Source organism: Suncus etruscus, chromosome 7 (genome assembly GCF_024139225.1).
Source record: "Suncus etruscus isolate mSunEtr1 chromosome 7, mSunEtr1.pri.cur, whole genome shotgun sequence".
In the NCBI taxonomy this organism is placed as follows: Eukaryota; Metazoa; Chordata; class Mammalia; order Eulipotyphla; family Soricidae; genus Suncus; species Suncus etruscus.
Window position 1 is genome coordinate 109,092,730 of NC_064854.1, and position 14,686 is coordinate 109,107,415.

A 14,686-nucleotide genomic window follows, 5' to 3' on the forward strand; every position below is an offset into this window, starting at 1 on the left:
ATCCATCTTAAAATTGGTTTCAAGTTAAGTTATTGGCCAAGATAAATGGAAATGAGCACTTTTAGGTTATTGTTTTGCTGATACTCATACTTAAAGTTCCCTTTTATAAAAAATTATAACCTACTGGATTGGAGAAATAGTACATCAGTTAAAGTTCTTACCTTACATATGACTGATTTTTATTTTTATCCCCTGTATCACAAATGAAATCCTGGTACTTGCCAGGGTTACTCCTGAGTACAGACCAGGAATAGCCTCTTAAGACCACAAGGTGTAACCCAAACTACTATCTCTCCTGAATTTTTATTATATGCATAATACACATACATTATGTATGTATTATGTGCATAACATGCATATAACATGCATTAATATTTGGGATATGCACACATATTTAGAAGTTTGAGAAATTCTTACGTACCTTTATAAACACCACCTAGAAAAAAATCATTATTTCTCTCTTTGTCATCTCTTGGACTCCATAGACATGACATCTCACAGTCATTATTCTGTATTTGATACTCTTGGATCAATATTCATCTGTAAAAACCATTCATGGTTTTAAGTAGGTTTTTTTTTTTAATATGAAATGCTTCACAAATTTGTGTGTAATCCTTGGCCAGGGCCCATGCTAATCTTCTCTCTTTGTTCCAATTTTAGTACCATATTTTCTGGCGTATAAGACAACTTTTGAAACAAAAAAAAAAGTCAACTGAAAATCCGGGGTCATCTTTTTTTTTTCCATTTTTTCCTTTATTTAAACAACATCTTGATTACATAAATGATTGTGATTAGGTTTCAGTCATGTAAAGAACACCCCCTTCACCAGTGCAACATTCCCACCACCAATGTCCCAAATCTCCCTCCATCCCACCCCACCCCCACCTGTACTCCAGACAGGCTTTCCAGTTCCCTCATTCATTCACATGATTATGGTAGTTCTCTGTGTAGTTATTTCTATAGCTGCACTCACCACTCTTTGTGGTGAGCTTCCTCTCAGTGTCTCTGAGGATTGTTACAAAAATGACTTTTATTTTTCTTAAAACACATAGATGAGTGAGACAATTCTGCGTCTCTTTCTCTCCCTCTGACTTATTTCACTCAGCATGATAGATTCCATGTACATCCATGTATAGGAAAATTTCATGACTTCATCTCTCCTGATGGCTGCATAATATTCCATTGTGTACATGTACCATAGTTTCTTTAGCCATTCGTCTGTTGAAAGGCATCTTGGTTGTTTCCAGAGCCTGGCTATTGTGAATAGTGCTGCAATAAATATAGGTGTGAGGAAGGGGTTTTTGTATTGTATTCTTGTGTTCTTAGGGTATATCCCTAGGAGTGGAATAGCTGGGTTGAATGGGAGCTCAATTTCCAGATTTTGGAGGAATCTCCATATTGCTTTCCATAGAGGTTGGACTAGATGGCATTGGGGGTCATCTTATACGCTGAGTATATCCCGAAAAATGTTTCAATATGCCACTAAATGAAAATTGTCTGAATATTGCCACAAAACGAATTTTCCAACTCAATCCTGCACCAATCACTGCAAGGCTGCTCGGACAGCCTCTCTAACTCAGCCAATCCAAGTAGGCTTTTTATGCATGCAAATTAGACAATGTTCTGGACCCGAATCTATACTGTAAAAAGCCTGCTCAGATTGGCCAGAGTCAGAGAGGACGTCTATTACAGTATAACCTTTGGACCTTTGCTTGTTGTGATTGGCTCACTGTAGAAGATACAGTTGCAGCACAGGAACATTCTGTCTTATACAGCAAATATAGGCCTAAACCTATGTTTTAACTGTAAAATTAGGGGGTCGTCTTATATGCCGGAAAATATGGTATATGTGATGCTGAAGTGAGCACTAAGTAGTTAATATTTTTTACTCTGTAACATTTCTTATCTAAAAAGTCATGAAATGTGACCATACTTACTTTCTTTTTTTTTCACTTCACAATAACTTAAGCTATTTAGAAAGCTTTATGAAGAAGACAAGCCCTCATTGCAGTGCTATTTATAATAACCAGAATCTGGAAACAACCAAGATGCCCTTCAACAAATAAATGGCTAAAGAAATTGTGGTACATATACACAATGGAAAATTATGCAGCCTTTAGGAGAGGTGAAGTCATGAAATTTTCCTATATGTGGATGTACATGGAATCTATTATGTTGAGTGAAATAGATCAGAGGGAGAGAGATAGACACAATAGTCTCACTCATCTATGGGTTTTAAGAAAAAGTAAGGACATGATTGTAATAATGCTCAGAAACAATAGAGATGAGGGCTGGAAGAACCGGCTCACAATATGAAACTCATCACAAAGAGTGGTGAGTGCTGTTAGGGAAATAACTACATTAACAACTAGCATGACAATGTTAATGAGTGAGAGAAGTAGAATGCCTGTCTTGAATACAGACATAGGTTGGGAAGGAGGGAGGGGAGTCATTGGTGGTAGAAATGTTGCACTGGTGAAGGGGGAGAGTTCTGTTTATGACTGAAACCCAACTATAATTATGCTTGTAATCATTGTGCTTAAAGAATTTATATAAAAAAAAACAAAAAAGAAAATTTAAGATAATATCACTTTGTTATTTATTTATACTTATAAGCTTAAGTAGTTTTTGAATATGAATACAGGTTAATTGTATTTTTATTTTTAGTAAATGAATTCTTTAACTGGATCACCCTGAAAAATAAAAAAAAGCTTTATGTTTTTTTGTTAATTTTCTTCTGTTTTGTTTGTTTGTTTTGTGGGGTTTTTTTTGTTTGCATGTTTTTGGGCCACACCTGGCAGCACTCAGGGGTTACTCCTGGCTCTGCACTCAGAAATAGTTCCTGGCAGACTCAGGGGACCATAATGGGATGTGGGGATTAAACCCAAGGGGATCATCTGGCATACCAGGGATTAAACCCAGGTCCATCCAGAGTCAGCCATGTACAAGGCAAATGCCTTACCTCTATGCTAGCACTTTGGCTCCTGTTGAATTTTTTTCTGTCTTAAATTTGTTTTAAATATTATTGGAATTTCAATGTGAATTTTGTTGAATCTGTATAATATTTTGGGTAAATTAGTTTATATTGATAGTGTTGATTTTTCCAATCAATCTATGAACGTGGAGTATTTTTCCACTTTCTGCTATTTTTTTTTAGATGCAAATTTAAATAAGACAGAGTAATTTGCTGGTATTGAACTTTACCAAATCCTGACTATTTCCCCTCCCATTACTGCCATTAATCTTGAAGGACTTCTTAAAAATCTTTTTTTTTTTTAAATAATAATCTCCATCTCCCAGTTCACATCCTGGAAATCTGAGCTGTAACAATAGCCTTGAGATATATGTACATATACACATGCACATTAATGCAAATATATATTTATATTTATATATATATACTAAAAAATTGTTGTGTCATTTTATTTGCCTTTAAATCTTGGATAAACCAGACAGAATCCGAAAATTCAGTTTTTATAAAACCTGCTAATGACAGGGGTAGAAACTGGAATGTCAACTGTGCTGTCAGGCTGAATGCCATGATTAAAAGTAATTTTCTAGATGTGAATGAACATTTTCTAGATTTTTATATAAAAGCATTATCATGCAAAATGTAAAAAACAAAGTTGTAGAGCCTGTAATCTGAACTTATATATAAAATAACCTAGATAAATCTGTTTGGGAAATTGCAATCATTGTTTACTTTAGGGAATAAGAAGGAGTGGGAGATAGTGCATGAGATTTTGTGATGGGAGAAAAAAACATTCAGATCATTTAGGATAATCAATGCTGAAAATGGAAAAGTTAATGACAATACCACGTTTATTAAACCAGAGATTGCATTCATTTCAACTTTTGGAAAGAGGAAATAAGATTATAAAGTATCATAGTTCTGTCAGTTTTATATATTTGTAAATATATGTATATAACTTATGTATACATAGCTATATCAGGTGGAAAGACTTCTATGGAAGAGAGGAGCTGCAGACTTCAAAATAAATGCTTGCCACCATAAAAATATTCACCTAACAGTAGGTTCTAGGAGCCTTATATTTCAAAAGAGATTTTAAAAACAGACAAAAAATTGAAGTCATATCATGCATTAGCTATATACTACTATATAATATTCAAAAATTAGCAGCTCAGAATGACAGCATTTATAATTCCACTTACTGTTGGGGTCAGAAATCCAGGCACAACGTATTTCCTCTGACATTAAGTTTTTCACCAAGCCATGGTCATCTCCAGGCTTAAGTTCAGAAGGATTAGTTTGTAATCACACTCATGTTTTTTGGACAGTACTGGTTGCTTGTTTACAATTGACCACTTTCCATTCCTTGCCAAGAGAGTCTTTTCATCAAGGAATAGACAGCTTGGCCTCAAGGAGAAAAGAACACAAACTTCCATTTAAAATTTTATTTACAATTTTGTTTTTATTTCTTTTTAAATATTTTATTGAAACCATTGCGATTTCCAAGTTATTCGGAGTTAGGTTTCAGTCATACAATGTATCAGGGCCAATGCCACTAACATTCTTCCCTACATCAATGTTCAAAGTGCATCCATGCACCACTCCTGCCCCCAGCCTATGAGCATCACAGGCATCATTTTAAGTTTAATTGTTAAAATTTGGGTATCATGATTTTATTGTTGATGACTTTGGCTTGGATATTTAATTCTGTCCTTTTTAAATACTATCAGTGTATCTGAGACCACTTGGGAATTGGCCCAAGTGTTTTTGTGTTTTTTCTACTCCATTCAATGTCTTTCCTTCTCCTAATTATACTCAGGGGCCAAGAGTGTTCCAAACAACTCCCATTTAAACCATTGCATTTCTTAGTACAGTCATTCTAAATGTAACATATAAGTGACATCATTTTGTTTACATCCTCCATCTTTTGATTTACTTCATTTAACATAATATTTTACAAGTCATGGCAAATTACACAATTGCATCCTTATAGCTATTTAGCATTCTATTGTATACATGTACCCCACGTACATGATCTGAAGCCTCACCCCCCACCCATTCTTCCTAGGTAACTTGACCTTGCCTGCAAGACCCCGCCCATTTCCTGGGAGGGGTCTTGAAAAAGGTAGATAAGGTTTTGACCAGAGGGGATTAGCCCTTTTTGGTCTTTTGCCAGCATGGAGGTCAAAGGGAAGATGGCTGACAGGAGTTAAGATGCAGGGCTAGCTAAGAATGGCTGAATGCTTAAAAGGTTATGATATAGGCCACACATGTGGTGGATAGGGTATGAATAAAGTTGATATGAATAAAGGCTTCCTGATGCCTGTCTCTGGATGAGTCTGATTCCACCGTTTACCTAAACCTGGGACCCGCCAACTAAATGGGAATTGCAGAGCCACGTGGCCTGGGATGGCAGAGAAAAATCCCTCCATCCATCCACCTCTATCCACCACCATTGCTAATTATTTAACATTACAATGATCTACTCATTTATTGTTGGACATCTAAGTTGATTCCAAGTCTTGGCTATTGTACTGAGTGCTACAATGAATAGCACTGTACATACATTCCTCTGGATCAGTGTTTTGTTTTTTTTTTCTTTGTCCTGGGAATAGATACCCCAAAGTGGGATTTCTAGGCCATTTGGCAGTCCTATTCTTAGTTTACTAAGAACTCTCCATACTGTTTTCTATAGGAGATGGACCAGGCAGCAGTGTTATCAACAGTGAAGGAGAGTTCCTTGCTCTGATCCCTGTCAATAGCAATTGTTCATATTTTGTTCATATTTTTGATATGTGCCATCTTTACTGGTGGAAGATAATATTCCATTTTTGACTTGATTTGGATTTTTCTAATGATAAATGATGGTGAGCATTTTCCACGTGCCTATTGACTATCTGTTGGCCTTCCTCAGAGAACTGTCTGTTCATTTCTTCTCTCCATTTTTAATGGGGTTTTTAGGATTAGTGCAGTTGACCTTTAGAGTATTTTGTATGTCCTTGATATCAACCTTTATCTAATGTGTGTTGAGTGAAAATATTTTCTTTCACTCAGTTAGCTGTCTTTTAATTTTTTGTTTTGTTTTGTTTTTGGGCCACACCCAGCGTTGCTCAGGGGTTACTCCTGGCTGCTCAGAAATAGCTCCTGGCAGGTACGGGGGACCATATGGGACACCGGGATTCGAACCAACCACCTTTGGTCCTGGATTGGCTGCTTGCAAGGCAAACGCCACTGTGCTATCTCTCCGGGCCCCAATTTTTTTTTGCCATACGGAAACAAATTTAGTTTGATATAGTACTATATATTCAGATTTGAGTCCATAGTCCTTGCCATTGGCATCCTACCATCAAAGATTCCTTTGAGGTCTAGATCTTAGAGTGTTTTTCTTATGTTTTCTTCAATAAAATTTATGGATTCCAGTCTAATATTCATGTCTTTTTTTCCACTTTGATTTGACTTTTGTGTAAAGTGTGAGATATGGATCTATATTTACTTTCTTAAATATGGTTATCCAATTGTTCTGTCTTTATTCCATTTCAAGTTTTTGATTCCTTTGAATTGACAATAATCTTGGGAGTTTGTCACTAGATCTTCTATTCTGATCTTCAGGTCTGAAAGTCTGTCTTTGTTCCAACACCATGCTTTTTTGATCACTATGGCTTTGTAGTAGAGATTCAAGTCAGGTAATGAGATGCCTCTAAATTTCTTGGTTTTCAATATGGCTTTGGATATTCTAGTTCTTCTATGGTTTGACTCAATCTTTATAATTGCTAAGTCCTTCAAGAATGTTGTCTGAATTTGATAGGGATTGCATTGAATCTATATAGTAGTTCAGATAAGATGAGCATTTTGATAACATTTATTCTTTCAATCCATGAGCATGGAATGCTTTTCCACTTCCTTAGAGTTTCTTCAATTTCTTTCATAAGTATTGTCAAGTTTTTATGGTATGTTTCTCACCTCTCTTGTTAGGTTGATTCCTAGGTACCTAATGGTTTGGAACACTATTTTAAATGAGATAAATTCCTTGATTTCTTTCTTCTCTGAATCATTATTTGTATAAAGGAATGCAACTGTCTTTTGTGAATCGACTTTGCTATATTGGTTTATTGTTTCTAGGAGCTTTTATGTGACTCTTTGGAGACTTTTGTATTTATCATCAATTATAAATATTGCAAAAGAGATAGTTTGACTTCCTCTTTTCCAATTTGAATTTCTTTGATTTCCTTCTCTTGTTGATTACTATTGTTAGGACTTCTAATACTATGTTGAAAAAGAATAGAGACAATAGACTTCCTCACCTAGTGCCTGAACTCAGTAGAAATGTTTTCATTTTTCTTTTCATTAAGAATAATGTTGGTTAGGGGCCAGAGAGGTGATGCTAGAGGCAAGGCATCTGCCTTGCAAGCACTAGCCAAGGAAGGACTGTGGTTAAATTCCCAGGCGTCCTATATGGTCCCCCCAAGTCAGGGGCAATTTCTGAGCGCTTAGCCAGGATTAACCCCTGAGCATCAAATGGGTGTGGCCCAAAAATAACAAAACAAAACAAAAAAAGAATAGTGTTGGTTATGAGCTTTTAATATATTTTATATATAAATGTTTATATATATATTTCTGTTACTATCGTAAGAATGGTTCTTTCTATACCTATTTTGCATGAGTATACCTATTTTGCATGAGTGGGTGTTGAATCTTGTCAAATACTTTCTCTGTACTGATTGATATTATCACATGATTTTTATCTTACTTAAATGATGTGGTGTTTGATGTTTGATATACTTTTATTGACTATTCTTGTATTCGCAGGATAAAACCCATTTGGTCATCATGTATATATATTTTTGATGTGATAGTAGTCTAATCTTGAAGTGTTTTGTGTGTGTAGAGGTCAGTTCTTAAAGTGTCTTCTTTGTTACACTGTTATTGGTGAAGGGCCTCTTCCAAGATGTAGCCAGATAGAGAGAAAGTTGTCAGGAAGGAAGTTAATCTCTTCTATGGGATGTCAGAGTTTTCTGTGGAATTTAAACTGCACTTCCACAGTTTGTGATAGGTACATTTGTTTGTTGCAGGTAAATCACTAGATTCCTGCATCTCCATTACCACCAACTTACTCATAGGAAAGATATCAAAAAATGGTCTGATTTCTAAGAGGGATCTTGAAAGTCTGAAAGAAGCTGCCTACTACATCTGTGTAGAGTTATATTTAGAGACATGGTGTGATTTATTACAGAAAAACTCAGTATTTCCCCCAACTTTTTTTTTGTTTGTTGGGTCACACCCAGAAGTGCTCAGGGTCACTCCTGGATCTATGCTCAGAAATCATTCCAGCAGGGTCAGGGGACCATATGAGATGCCAGGATTCAAACCACCATCCTTCTGTATGCAAGGCAAACACCCTACCTCCATGCTATCTCTTTAGCCTCTCCCCCAACTTTGACTTTGCAAAGAAAAATTGCCATTGGAATATTAGCTATGTTTTTCTTTGAGAGAAAGTCATATGTCAGTGGAGGTGTCTTTGGTATTTATTAAAGCATTGAGTCGCTTGATTTGAAAGTGAACTGCATAATACTATGTAATTTTCAATCCTTTTCTAGCAAAAAACGTACTACCCTTAATTAGGCTGATTTAAATCTGTTAAATTCTTGTCAAAAGTAATTTTTAAGTGAACGTGTCAAGGCAAAAAACAGCAGTTGTCAAGAGAAGAAAATAATCTGTGCATGTGTTGTCTGGCTATGAGCTATTGTGACTTTAATACTAACCAAGCATTTGTGCTTACAATTTCTTTTATAGAAGTCATTCTGGCAGTGAGGGATTCAAACTGTTGGAATGCTATTGTTTGTGGTAAATATTTGTCCTATGACTGGGGAATTAAATTTGGTTCTTGCCCTGTAATATAGACAAAAGCATCACTAAAAGAGAAAGCATTTAAGCAATTCAATTCATCAATTGGTCAAACATATACCCTGAGCATTCTGGGTGATTACAGAGTAGAATAATAGTAACAATAATGAACACCACTCTTTGATGAAAACAGTCAGGTGACTTTAAACACTAGGAAAAACTTGCATTCTGTTTGCAATCGTTTTATTATTTAGTCTATGAATTTTTTTTTTACCAAGCTTTTGTTATTGGGCAGTGAAACGAAGGGCTTTTGCCTGACCTCTGTGGCAGGACTTCTTAGTTGTAACACTATTGACATTTTGGGTCACATAATTCTTTGTTTTGAGGGTTTGTCATGTGCATTGTAAGATGTTTAGCAACATTCCTGACTTTTACTTACTAAATTCCAAGACTTCTGATTTTTTTTACCTCATTTGTGACCATGAAATAGATTTCTAGACGTTCCTAGATGCAGTTGGTGACAGATAGAGGAAGGCAAATATCACCATGTTATGGGAATTAACACAGCTGTTCAATTTCAGTTTAACAGCATGTAAGTGCACCTTAATTTTATATGTTGTAATTATAAACATATTTCCTCGAAAACAAAATTTCATTTACTGTATGAAACATAGTTCATTCTCATATTATTTAAGTCAATAAACATTTAGTGAGTGCCTACTTTATGCAACCATGTAAACAAGGTTTAACCAGGTATTATGATGAAACCCAAAACATGCAGATCTTTGTTCTTAAAAACCTTCAGATCCCAGAAGAGGTGAATAAAAATATTTAAGTCACTATAGACACACAACTATAATAGAAGAAGGAAATACTTAAGTTTGATGAAAAAAACGTTACTTTATAGAATATTTCAAAACAGTAGTTTTCAACTATTGGCTGGTGGACTTATACCAGTCTCACAGTGTAAAAATGGTTAAAAACTACTGAGCTACCACAGTGGTTGGTCTGTGAACCAGTACTTGGATGAGTGTTTGTCCTACCCAGTTTTAAAAACCCATTAACTTGAGGAGTAATAGCACAGTGGGTAGGGTCCTTTCCTTCCTTCCTTCCTTCCTTCCTTCCTTCCTTCCTTCCTTCCTTCCTTCCTTCCTTCCTTCCTTCCTTCCTTCCTTCCTTCCTTCCTTCCTTCCTTCCTTCCTTCCTTCCTTCCTTCCTTCCTTCCTTCCTTCCTTCCTTGCTTTCTTTCCTTCCTTTCCTTCCTTCCTTTGTTCCTTTTGTGTTAGGGAAAAGAGTGTCTATTTTTTCTTATTTTTCCCTTTGATTCAGTAGTGAATCATGAGTTTATCTATAAAGTTCTGATATCTGAATTAGGCTGACCTTTAGTATTGAGATATGAAAGTAGATTGGAAGTGGGGTTAGACTTCTGGAACAAAATAACTGATATGGGTCTAAAGAGATAGAAAACTGTTTCATTACTACAGTTATTATGGCATATTTGAGTAAAAAAATACTGCATAGTGTTTTTTAGTTTATTAGTTGCTTATTTGAGCACTTCCTTATGGTTAGAAAGGTTATATACATAAAGAAATATATAGAAATATATATTAAATATATATCTGCAGCAATTTTGGGGATGTTGGCATGAGCTGTGTGAAATCATGTTAGAATCTACCAACATCCAGATGAGCAGTATGCTCATGCCTGTCAGCAATCTGGACTGTCCTGAAGCACTGTGTGGTATCCATAAATTCTCCTATGAACTCTTCGGTGATTTCTGAAAAAAAAAAAAAAAAGTTCTTAGGCAATTATCCTTGGTTTTTTTTTTTTTTTTAGCTTAAATACCTAGAAGAGTTACCTAATTCATGTTGAATTAGAGACTCATTTTTTTTTTTTTTTTTTTTTAAATTTTTATTTTTAATTATGAGAACAAGGGTGCAAAGTAAGAGGACAAGGTAAAGTTACAGTGGAAGGACAATCACCCATAACATAATTCTCAGAAGTCCCCTTGCTGATATATTAACTTTGAAATTTCAGCCAAAGAACATTAAGATAAATAAGACAGAATCCATGTACAATTACTTTGTCCCTCAAGTCCCCAGATTGTAACACATTATAATATTTCTTAACAGTACACAAGGCAATCTAAAGCCATAAAACTTACGTAACTCCTTAAACATTACAGGCACAGTATTTTCTTACATTTCCATATACATGCATATTAGCTTAAGTTAACCTCAAATTTTAAGTGAGTTCTTTTTAAGGATTAGAGTCAAAGGAGCACAGTAAGAATGGTGTTAGAGTGGCAATTGTTGTTTGCATAGGCCCATCAAAATATGAGGAACATGGAAAGAAATAACCTTGGCCTAAGTACAAAGAGACCAGACCCCTGAAGTTTCCTGGCACAAGACCAAGTCTAGGCTCCAAGCAAGCTAGATCGTCCAATCCAATACATTGTCTGTAGTGCCAACACACTTTTATTTTTCACACAGTCTCTGTTGTTGGTATCATGTTTCTGTATTAAAGATCCTGGAATCTGCATATCTTACATTGAAGTCAGGACGTGGAGCATCCTCTCCTTTCACCTCACAATCAAAGGGCAATGCAGGGAGCCCTGTCCTGTAAGCCGGTCGTTGTTGTTGTTAAGTCTTCTCAGTGTTAAGGGAAGTCTCTTTTGAGCAGGTCGAAGTCTGAGCAGTGTAGGTCTTCCATGTTAGAGGATTGCTTCCAGGTGATGTTATAGACCAGCCTGGATGTTTCGTGGATGGCTTTCCTGGTTCAGGGGAGAATGGAATATGCCCTTTCTTCTGAGGTCTGTGCCAGGTCGTTATGTCAATGTTCAGGGTGTAAGGTCCCTCTGCACTACAAGGTTTGTGTGTTCTAATCTCTATTAGATAGGATCTTATTTGTATTTATACTATTTTCCCATTTTAATGTGCCTATGCAAATAAGAAGCAATGCCACATGGTGTTATTGGCGCATATGGGAGCCATAAGAACAATTACAATGATTCCATTGACATGACTCAATCATAAGCATTAAACTGGGGGACTCTTCCACCAAAATTACTTGTTAAACAGCTTAAAAAGAGAAGATAAAAAGTGGTTAGAATCATCACTGTATAAGACAACATTTAGTAAGAATTATAGCTGTCAGAGAAGAAACACAAAATATTCTAAAGAAATACGTGTCCATTTTATGTATCTTGAAACAGTTTGGGGTTGTCATACACAATGCACAGCTTTGGACTGTGATTACGATTCTACACTACTGAAGTTAAAAAGAGAAAACTAGATTAGTGATGTTTGAGAAGGGGTTAGAGAGTTAAGGAGTGAAAAAGAGCTTTGTAGGGGTGTGGGAAAGGGGAGAATACAAAATAAACATTCTGTATACGGAAAACATAACATAAGAATAAGGGATATTCTGAATACATGAAATACATGAAGTACGCGCGGGGGCGTAAGCCCCCGCGCGGTTCTGTAGTTTTTGGATGCCTAGGGAGGAATCTCTCACCCCCTCCCCCCAAGGCCCGATTAACCAGGCGTGGCCCTGAAGACCCGCCTGGTGTGGGGGGAATCATGCTCTCCTGGACAAAGTGGTCAGCCCAGGGTCCTATGGCTAGCTGTCCTGCCCAGAGCCCCCATCATACCAGTCAAAAGCCCACGAAATCCTGGCATGTGGAGTGTTCTGGTCCCAGCCGAGCCTCTGTGGTTTTTGGATGCCTAGGAAGGATTTCTCACCCCCTCCCCCCCAAGGCCCGATTAACCAGGCGTGGCCCTGAAGACCCGCCTGGTGTGGGGGGAATCATGCTCTCCTGGACAAAGTGGTCAGCCCAGGGTCCTATGGCTAGCTGTCCTGCCCAGAGCCCCCATCATACCAGTCAAAAGCCCACGAAATCCTGGCATGTGGAGTGTTCTGGTCCCAGCCGAGCCTCTGTGGTTTTTGGATGCCTAGGAAGGATTTCTCACCCCCTCCCCCCAGGGCCCGATTAACCAGGCGTGGCCCTGAAGACCCGCCTGGTGTGGGGGAATCTTGTTCCCCTGGACTAAGTGGTCAGCCCAGGGGTCCTATGGCCAGCTGTCCTGCCCAGAGCCCCCAACATACCAGGCAAACACACCAAGAAATCCTGGCATTCGGAGTGTTCTGGGCCCAGCCAAGCCCCTGCAGTTTTTGGATGCCTAGGGAGGAATCTCTCACCCCCTCCCCCCAAGGCCCGATTAACCAGGCGTGGCCCTGAAGACCCGCCTGGTGTGGGGGGAATCATGCTCTCCTGGACAAAGTGGTCAGCCCAGGGTCCTATGGCTAGCTGTCCTGCCCAGAGCCCCCATCATACCAGTCAAAAGCCCACGAAATCCTGGCATGTGGAGTGTTCTGGTCCCAGCCGAGCCTCTGTGGTTTTTGGATGCCTAGGAAGGATTTCTCACCCCCTCCCCCCAGGGCCCGATTAACCAGGCGTGGCCCTGAAGACCCGCCTGGTGTGGGGGAATCTTGTTCCCCTGGACTAAGTGGTCAGCCCAGGGGTCCTATGGCCAGCTGTCCTGCCCAGAGCCCCCAACATACCAGGCAAACACACCAAGAAATCCTGGCATTCGGAGTGTTCTGGGCCCAGCCAAGCCCCTGCAGTTTTTGGATGCCTAGGGAGGAATCTCTCACCCCCTCCCCCCAAGGCCCGATTAACCAGGCGTGGCCCTGAAGACCCGCCTGGTGTGGGGGGGAATCATGCTCTCCTGGACAAAGTGGTCAGCCCAGGGTCCTATGGCTAGCTGTCCTGCCCAGAGCCCCCATCATACCAGTCAAAAGCCCACGAAATCCTGGCATGTGGAGTGTTCTGGTCCCAGCCGAGCCTCTGTGGTTTTTGGATGCCTAGGAAGGCCCCCTCCCCCCAAGGCCCGATTAACCAGGCGTGGCCCTGAAGACCCGCCTGGTGTGGGGGGAATCATGCTCTCCTGGACAAAGTGGTCAGCCCAGGGTCCTATGGCTAGCTGTCCTGCCCAGAGCCCCCATCATACCAGTCAAAAGCCCACGAAATCCTGGCATGTGGAGTGTTCTGGTCCCAGCCGAGCCTCTGTGGTTTTTGGATGCCTAGGAAGGATTTCTCACCCCCTCCCCCCAGGGCCCGATTAACCAGGCGTGGCCCTGAAGACCCGCCTGGTGTGGGGGAATCTTGTTCCCCTGGACTAAGTGGTCAGCCCAGGGGTCCTATGGCCAGCTGTCCTGCCCAGAGCCCCCAACATACCAGGCAAACACACCAAGAAATCCTGGCATTCGGAGTGTTCTGGGCCCAGCCAAGCCCCTGCAGTTTTTGGATGCCTAGGGAGGAATCTCTCACCCCCTCCCCCCAAGGCCCGATTAACCAGGCGTGGCCCTGAAGACCCGCCTGGTGTGGGGGGAATCATGCTCTCCTGGACAAAGTGGTCAGCCCAGGGTCCTATGGCTAGCTGTCCTGCCCAGAGCCCCCATCATACCAGTCAAAAGCCCACGAAATCCTGGCATGTGGAGTGTTCTGGTCCCAGCCGAGCCTCTGTGGTTTTTGGATGCCTAGGAAGGATTTCTCACCCCCTCCCCCCAGGGCCCGATTAACCAGGCGTGGCCCTGAAGACCCGCCTGGTGTGGGGGAATCTTGTTCCCCTGGACTAAGTGGTCAGCCCAGGGGTCCTATGGCCAGCTGTCCTGCCCAGAGCCCCCAACATACCAGGCAAACACACCAAGAAATCCTGGCATTCGGAGTGTTCTGGGCCCAGCCAAGCCCCTGCAGTTTTTGGATGCCTAGGGAGGAATCTCTCACCCCCTCCCCCCAAGGCCCGATTAACCAGGCGTGGCCCTGAAGACCCGCCTGGTGTGGGGGGAATCATGCTCTCCTGGACAAAGTGGTCA

General features: G+C 39.8%; 1 non-coding gene across 1 annotated transcript; it reads right to left on the reverse strand.

Annotated features, from left to right (window-relative positions):
• Window positions 1-578: 578 nt before the first annotated feature.
• LOC126014566 (U6 spliceosomal RNA) lies at window positions 579-686 on the reverse strand. The gene has a single exon (XR_007497598.1). It is a non-coding gene; the product is annotated as a U6 spliceosomal RNA (small nuclear RNA).
• Window positions 687-14,686: the final 14,000 nt, after the last annotated feature.